The sequence below is a fragment of the Dendrobates tinctorius genome, unplaced genomic scaffold, assembly GCF_039654945.1.
Source record: "Dendrobates tinctorius isolate UK_male_01 unplaced genomic scaffold, ASM3965494v1 ptg000036l, whole genome shotgun sequence".
Taxonomy (NCBI): domain Eukaryota; kingdom Metazoa; phylum Chordata; class Amphibia; order Anura; family Dendrobatidae; genus Dendrobates; species Dendrobates tinctorius.
Window position 1 is genome coordinate 15185164 of NW_027361704.1, and position 9549 is coordinate 15194712.

Below are 9549 nucleotides of genomic sequence, written 5' to 3' on the forward strand. Positions count from 1 at the left end.
CACCCAGATGCAAGAGCGGATTGCCAGCGTGATGCCCATTGTAAGGAGCACCTACTCAAAGCTCAGGAAGCCCAGTCCAGGGTGTATAATAGGTCCACTAGGGTAAGACGGTTCAATCCAAGGGATCGAGTACTTGTGCTGGTGCCCACGGTGGAGACCAAATTCCTGGCCAAGTGGCAGGGTCCCTAGGAGGTAGTGGAGAATGTTGATGAGGTCAACTACAAAGTCCACTAAACGGGGAAGTGGAAGCCCTGCCAGGTGAACCTAATCAAACTGTGGTACAGAGGTTGTTAAGGTGGCAGACACCTTGTCTCGCTCGCAGAAGCAGCAGTTTCGAGAATTGCTACAGCGTAACAGACCAGTTCTCCGAACTTCCAGGTTGTACGAAGATCATAGAGCATGACTTCCTGATAGAGCCTCATGTCCGGGTCAACCTCAAGCCCTACGGGATTCCTGAAGCACGCCAAAAGATTATCTCCAGGTAGGTGAAGCAGATGCTGAGCCTGGGAGTCATCAAAGAATCAGAGTGTCTGGTCCAATCCAATAGTCCTAGTGCCGAAACCCAATTGGGAATGGCGATTTTGCAATGACTATCGGAAGCTGAACGAGGTTTCTAAGACTAATGCCTATCCGATACCACGGTGGAGACCAAATTCCTGGCCAAGTGGCAAGGTCCCTATGAGGTAGTGGAGAATGTTGGTGAGGTCAACTACAAAGTCCACTAACCAGGGAAGCGGAAGCCCTACCAGGTGTACCACGTGGACCTGATCAAACCTTGGTAGGACAGAGAACCCGTGAAAGCTCCTTGTTTGCTGGCCAAGCTTGTTGTAGGTGCAGAGGAAGTTAAGGTGGCAGACACCTTGTCTTGCTCGCAGAAGCAGTGTCGAGAGTTGCCACAGCGTAACAGAGACAAGTTCTCAAAACTTCCAGGTTGTATTAAGGTCATAGAGCATGACGTCCTGATGGAGCCTCATGTCCATGTCAAATTCAAGCCCTACCGGATTCTCGAAGCATGCTGAAAGATGATCTCCAAGTAGGTGAAGCGGATGCTGAGCCTGGGAGTCATTAAGGAATCAAAGAGTGGCTGGTCCAGTCCAATAGTCCTAGTGCCGAAACCTGATGGGGAATTGCAATTATGCAATAACTATTGGAAGCTGAATGAGGTTTCTAAGACCGATGCCTATCCAATGCCCCGGGTCGGTGAATTAATTGAGAGGCTAGGGCCGGCTCAGCACATTACTACCCTTGACCTCACAAAAGGGTATTGGCAAATTCCCATGTCCCAAAGCGCCAAAAAGAAGACTGCCTTTTCAACACCAGATGGATGCTTCCAATCCCCAACTATGCTATTTGGGTTACAAGGAGCTCCAGCAACATTACAGAGAGCCATGGACCGCATCCTAGTTCCCCACTAAAAGTACCAGCAGCCTACCTGGACGATATTGTGATCTTCAGCCAGGATTTAGGAAGTCATCTGAGCAAGGTCCAAGCGATCTTTGATGCTCTACGGAAGGCGGGGTTTTCCATAATCCCAAAGAAGTGTGCCATGGGAATGGAGGAAGCGAGATACTTGGGCTATGTTGTAGGAAGGGACAAAATAAAGCCCCAGATAAACAAAGCTGAGGCAATCCAGGGTTGGCCACAACCCCTCTCAAAGAAGCAAGTGAGGGCATTCCTGGGCATTGTTGGCTATTACTGCCAGCTTATTCCAAACTTTGCCATGGTAGCTGCCTCTCTGACAGACCTCCTTAAAGGGACAATGTCGGCTATGACTAAGTGGTCTCAAGAAGCTGAGATGGCCTTCCAGGAACTGAAGCTATCCCTGTGCAAACAGCCAGTGCTGATAGCACCCAATTTCTCCAAAGAGTTTGTTGGCTAGACAGACGTGTCGGATAGTGGGATGGGAGCTGTCTTGTCTCAAGAGGTGAACGAGGAAGAGCACCCCATAATGTATCTCAGTCGAAAGTTGTCATCCTGCGAAAAAAATTACTCCATAGTGGAGAAGGAATGTCTAGCCATCAAATGTGGTTAGACTCTCTAAGGTACCTCTTTGTCAGGAAGTTCACGCTGGTGTCAGACCATGCCCCACTGAAGTGGATGAGGGAGAAAAAAGGGAACAATGCCCAAGTGACCAGGTGGTTCCTAGCACTTAAGGATTTTAACTTCCATATGGAGCATAGGTGAGGGAAACTGCATGGAAATGCTGATTTTCTGTCAAGGATCCACTGTTTGTTAGCAGAAGGTGCCAAGCCCTCTGGCTTTGGGCAGAGGGTATGTAAGATGGCCACCAGACGAGCCCTGGAGGGGAGATATGTGTCATCGCGGCTATTAGCTGCTGTGATGTGGGCTCGGAAGTATGCTCCAGCACGTATTGTGCTGAGAGAGTTATTTGGCCATTCCAGGGTCGGGTTTTACGAGCGGTCATAAGAGATGGGTGGGTATGACCTCTCACATATCCCAACCCCAGGGGCGTGGTTTGGCTAATAAAATGGAGGCCAATTCCCTCATTCAGTGTCTGTGGCTGGAGGTGTGGAGACCTCCATTGTCTGTGTGCTAAGGACACTGACCTGAGCGGGCGGACCCGCAGTACTATATAGACTGTTTATTTTTCAGTTTGCTACTTTGTGCAGGAAAAGGCTGTTCATTTGTTTTCCCATCCAGAGCAGTTTATGCCATTTTAATAAACTTGCTTGGACATTTCAGCAACACTGCTTCCTGTGCCTACCTCAACTGCAGCCGAGTGAGTATGGATCCCTACATACCCTACAAACTAATTTTATACACCAGACATGGGCAATCTCCAGCCCACTAGCCATATCCGGCCCTAATGCTGTGCATGTCCACCTTGTGGCCCAGGACCGCCGGAGGGCTGGAAATGAACTGTAATGTGGCAGAGTAGTGCTGGCAGCATTGCCATGTACGCCTGACATGCACAGAATCGAGGACTTGACAGTTAGATGCAGATCATGTGCGGATGCGACTTTGGAGAACCATGCAAAAACAAGTCAAAGGGCACGAGAAGGAAGAAGAAGGAGAGCAGAATAGTGGCACAAACAGTTCAGAACCACAGTACAGGCAGATATAGTGACAGGGTAAAAAATAAGGGTGATTTATAACAATCACAGCTGATCATTGTACATATGTTTATTATGCTAAAGGCTGAATAACAGGAGCAATATTATTTTTTGCTTTCTAAAAGCTATTTAAAAAAATAAATTATATGGTCTTGATTAGCTGCTGCTGGTAAGAATACAGGTTACTATTAGCCCTAGCGTAACATGCATTAGTAGCTAATAAACATACTTAATTGTGTTTTATATTAAGCAAAAAATATTAATATAAAATAAAAAGAAATAATCTAATAATATTGAGCAGAATTAAGTTCAGTCTATTGGTTCGACTTTCAAATAGTCAGTGTTAAATTGACTGCCCACCCCAGCAATATAATATTTTGTATTTGAAGCAGAAATAATTTTGCAATACTGTAATCAGTGCAAAAAATGCGACAATTTACCAAAATAATAATACTATACAGTGAGCAAATAATGAAATAATATGCCCACATGATCATTCACGGTGAAAAGATCCTGTCCTATGCTACAGAGACTATCCTGCCACTATGACGTGTTTGCAGTTGGTTAGAATATAAATGCAAATTAAAACAGGTTGTATGAAGATAAGAAGTTTAATTTATTTATGCTTTGACATTAATAATTAGTAATCCCAGCAAAGAGCAAACAGATGAACGGCATACTAGGGCACACAAATCACCACATTACCAGACGGAGCTATTTATCTGAAGTATTGCGGCATATAATTCAGTCAAAAAATGGAGGTGCTTGCATGAAAAAACATGAATATTTCAATGTGAAGCGAAAAAAGAAGAAATCTGCAGCACTCACCGATATAGCTGAAAATCTGTGCGTCTTTATTTCACATAAATTCCATCAATAGATGTGTGGACATGCAGGACGTTAGAGGAATGCTAGGGGAGGGAGGTGCCGGACAACGGCCATTTCGCGATTACTCGCTTCTACGGGTCCAGGTGAGGGGATTAGCTAAAGGTCATTCCCTATATAGGATCACAGACCTTACTAATTAACATACATAACAAGTTGTGAAACAAACATTTACAAAAAAATTTATAGTTATACAATATACAGAGTGCAAGATACTAGTAAAGAATAAATCTTTCCATATCGATTTACAAGATAATCTATATTTTTACAATATCATGGGAAGATTATAATCTAAATAACTTTACATACTTTTTTTATATAACATTTTTTATAAAAATCCTGATAGATCGATCCGGTCATTTAGTCCCAAAGGACCTTGTGCGTTCGTTTTCAGGATCCATTTTGCTTCTTGTTGCAATAAAGCTTTGTCATGGTTACCTCCTTGAGGTGGAAAGTTGACCTTTTCAATTCCTGCAAAACTCAAAATTTCTGGGTTAGCTTTATGCACATCTTGAATATGCTTAATTAATCGCAGTGAGCCCTTTCCTGATGTAATTGATCTATAGTGTTCACCGAAACGTATCGTAAGTGGTCTTATAGTTTTTCCAATATAAAAATAACCACATGGACAAAAAATAATATAAACCACGAATTTAGTTTGACAAGAAATGTAGTTTTGTACCTTATGTTCAATAGAGCCAAAATGTATAGAATTCCCTGTCAGATGAAGATGACAGTATTTGCAGTGACCACATTTATAATTTCCTTTTATTGATAAATCTCGTAGCCAATTTTTTTGAGGAGGACGAAGTCTATGATGTACTAATAAATCACCTATATTATGTGCCCTTTTGTATGCAAATTCAGGAACTAATTTACCATCTGTATGTAAGGTTTTTCTGCATCAATGAGATGCCAGTGTTTTGTCACTGCTGCATGTATTGCTCTATCCATTGCACTATGTTTGAAACAAAAATTAAATTTTTTTGTAGGTTTGACTACACTATTTAATTTTTTAGTCCTTTCCTTTAATAAATCCATTTGAGAAAATGTTTTTACCCTTTCATATGCTTCATTTAATAAAGTCATAGGGTATCCCCTTTGCAAAAAGCGTTGTTTCAGCTCAGAAATTTGTTCATTAAAAATGGTTTCATCATTATTCAGTTTTCTTACTCTTAGCATTTGACTATATGGAAGTCCCTTTTTAGTGTGTAATGGATGAGCGCTCTTATAATGTAAGTAATTATTTGTTGCGGTTTCTTTTCTAAACGCTTCTGTTTTTAAAGAGCCATTTTTTACTTTAAATTTGACATCAAGAAAATCTATTGTGTTTCCCCCAAATGAAAATGTGAAGCGCATGTTGTCACTGTTCACATTGTTCAGATATTTTACAAAATCTGCAAATTCTTCCTGAGAACCCCCCAGATAATAAAACTATCGTCCTCAAAGCGAAAATATGCTTGTAAATGTTTTAAGTATGGATTTAGGGCTGTTTTTATATAAAACTCTTCAAATCGTGCTAGAAATAAATTTGCATAAACACAAGAGACTGGCGTACCCATTGCTGTGCCCACCCTTTGTATATACCACTTATCCAGAAATTTAAAGGCATTATGTGTCAAAACATAATCGAGTGACTCGATAATAAAGGAAATAAAATCCTGTGATTTGTTTGTGTTATGTAAAATCTCCTTTATTGCTGCTATGCCTTTATCATGGGGGATGCGGGTATATAGACTCTCAACATCAATAGATGCAAGGGAGAAATGTGGTTGCAATGAAAATCTTTCAATTTTTTCAATAAATCTCCTGAGTCTTTTACAAAGGATGGCACAGCTTTTAGTAAAGGTTTAAGTAGCCAGTCTAAGTATTGTGAAAGTGGTTCAGTCAAAGAGTTTTTCCCTGAAATTATAGGGCGACCCGGAGGCTCTTTTAAAGACTTGTGCACTTTTGGCACACTCTACCAATAGGGAATTTCTGGGTATTCTGGAAAGAGTTTTTCTGCTCTCTTTTTTGATAATATCCCCAATTGAACATACTTTCTTAAAAGAGATCTTAATTTGTCCTTATATTTATGCAAAGGGTTGTCATTTAGCATACAGTAGGTATTACAATCATTCAAGTGATTTAGGGCATCTTGTATATAGTATGTCTTATCCAAAAGAACCAAATTCCCTCCTTTATCAGATATCCTGAAAACAGTATCACTCCATCCCTTCATTTCTTGCAAAGCTTTCATCTCAGATGCTTTCAATTTTTTTTCTGACATGGGATAGAGTAAGGCTTCTACATCCTTGATGACCATATCATGGAAAAGATCGATACTGTTCCCAGGAGATATGGGAGGCATGAAATTTGATTTTATTCCTCCTTTAAAAGGTATTGGTATTTCTTCGTTGGAATTAACTGATTCCAGGGAGAAATCTGGTTCAGTTATACTCATTAACATTTCAACATCACTTAAAAATTGTCTAGGACAGATATCTGAATTTAGCATAAAGCCTAAAGGACCAATAGTTGGAGGTTTCTCACCTTCATGTATAGGAACAGAAACTGCAGCTGAAACACAGGAAAAAGATTTTTTTAAGGTGTAGCTTTCTTATAATTTTAAACAATTCAATCCTAAAATCGACATAATCAAATTTTTCTGGAATACAAAAATGTAAGCCTTTAGATAGAACTTCAGTATGTTCACTGGATAATTGACGCTTTGAAAGATTTATTATACGTAGATTGTCCGTTGGAGGTGTTATTTCCTCCATGATACTTGCTTGCATTTCTTTCCTTGATTTTGTAATTTTCCGACCTTGTCTTGTTTTTTACCCAAAGGGGGAGTATTATTAGAGGTAGAAGGAAAAGTAAGCATGCTTGAGTCCTCTCGATCTTCTGCAACACTTGAGTCCGAATCCGTGGCCCATCCTTCATAGTTATTTTTCTTTTTATGAGCCATGTTGTATCTCCGTTTTTTAGAAAAAGAGGAACGATTTTTATTCCAGGAGAAAATCATGTTATTTTCATAATCATTTTTATCTCTCAAAAACTTTTCTTTTTTCTTCTGTTTAATATCGATTTGTTGTAATACGAGTTTTTTATCCAATTTTTGTAAAAATTTGTATTTTGATTTTCTGTGTAGCGTGACTTTAATTCTGATTTCGCTTTCTCCAACTGTTCAGTCAGATGATTATACTCCTGCTCATTTTTCTCTGCTACCAATTGTAATAAATTGTGAGAACATTGGTGAAGGATATCAGTCCATTTCTTTTGGAAAATAGGATCATCTTGAAATTGTGAAATTTCCTTGAAGATACGTAAACCTCTCAGGACTCTCTTGCATTCAGTGTATGATTTCAATGATTTTACAGTCCAGAATGATCAGATTTCTCTCTCAGCTAATGATTGTATTTTAAATTCATGTGATCTTGTGCTGATATGTGCAGCTCTTCCTTAAGATTGCACTCTGCAAAAAATTCCCTGCATCCTCTCGTCCTGCTAAAAGTCCCTGTTCAACCGCATTCATAACAGAAAGCTCTATATTTTCGTCTGTGTCCATTGTATGGATAAAAAGTGAGTGAAATAAACCCTGTGCTCAGTTCAATTACACAAGTTGAATGATCCCAGCAAAGAGCAAACAGATGAACGGCATACTAGGGCACACAAATCACCACATTACCAGACGGAGTTATTTATCTGAAGTATTGCGGCATATGATTCAGTCAAAAAATGGAGGTGCTTGCATGAAAAAACATGAATATTTCAATGTGAAGCAAAAAAAGAAGAAATATGCAGCACTCACCGATATAGCTGAAAAACTGTGCGTCTTTATTTCACATAAATTCCATCAATAGATGTGTGGACATGCAGGACGTTAGAGGAATGCTAGGGGAGGGAGGTGCCGGACAACGGCCGTTTCGCAATTACTCGCTTCTACAGGTCCAGGTGAGGGGATTAGCTAAAGGTCATTCCCTTTATAGAATCACAGACCTTACTAATTAACATACATAAAAAGTCGTGAAACAAACATTTACAAAAAAAATAAATAGTTATACAATATACAGAGTGCAAGATACTAGTAAAGAATAAATCTTTCCATATCGATTTACAAGATAATCTATATTTTTACAATATCATAGGAAGATTATAATCTAAATAACTTTACATACAATTTTTTATATAACATTTTTTATAAAAATACTGATAGATCGATCCGGTCATTTAGTCCCCAAGGACCTTGTGCGTTCGCTTTCAGGATCCATTCTGCTTCTTGTTGCAATCAGGAAAGGGCTCACTGCGATTAATTAAGCATATTCAAGATGTGCGTAAAGCTAACCCAGAGTTTTGCAGGGATTGAAAAGGTCAATTTTCCACCTCAAGGAGGCAACCATGACAAAGCTTTATTGCAACAAGAAGCAAAATGTTATATAAAAAATTGTATGTAAAGTTATTTAGATTATAATCTTCCTATGATATTGTAAAAATATAGATTATCTTGTAAATCGATATGGAAAGATTTATTCTTTACTAGTATCTTGCACTCTGTATATTGTATAACTATTTATTTTTTTGTAAATGTTTGTTTCACAACTTGTTATGTATGTTAATTAGTAAGGTCTGTGATCCTATATAGGGAATGACCTTTAGCTAATCCCCTCACCTGGACCCGTAGAAGCGAGTAATCGCGAAACGTCCGTTGTCCGGCACCTCCCTCCCCTAGCATTCCTCCACGTCCTGCATGTCCACATATCTATTGATGGAATTTATGTGAAATAAAGACGCACAGTTTTTCAGCTATATCGGTGAGTGCTGCATATTTCTTCTTTTTTCGCTTCACATTAATAATTAGTAATAATACACATTCTACAGTGCTTGTTTGTCAACATTTGTCTTGCCCTCGAAAAATTACAGGTAACCCGTCATGACAAAATCCCCTTTCTAAGTAACGGTGGTGCCATATAGGGCATATTTTACTATGTAAAAGGTTGTAGGTAGCGGCCAGGCATTTGGTTGGAGCTGCAGCACTGAAGAGTCTGGGCTGTAATCTTGAATCTGTACTGTAATCTTGTTCACTGTAAATTTATTGATGTCCCACACAGTACATTCACAGATCTGCTGTTGTGTGTAGTGGGATTATTTTTGTGTACAGAGCAACAATTAGATTTTTGCAATACAAAATGTATTTAGGATACAAGGTTAAATTCACATTAAGAGCATAAAAAGACAGAATACAGGTTTTAGATAATGTAGGATAAAACTAATTTTGCATTAAGTGTAGGCTTGTTTAGCTTAGAAAAAAGACGTCACACAGGAGACCTCATTTATATGTATAAATATATGTGTGGTCAGCACAAAGAACTGGCACATGACTTATTCCTTCCAAAGACCATACTAAGGATCGGAGGGCACTCATTACGGGTGGAAGAAAGGCGATTCTGACAGCTTAAATAGGGAAGGGTTCTTTACAGTTAGAGCAGTCAGGATGGAATGCCGACCGCAAGAGGTAGTAATGGCAGACACGATAAAAGGTTTTAAAAAAAGGGCTGGATGATTTCCTCAGTAGACATAGCATTGAGGGTTATAGTAAATTTAGTGACAA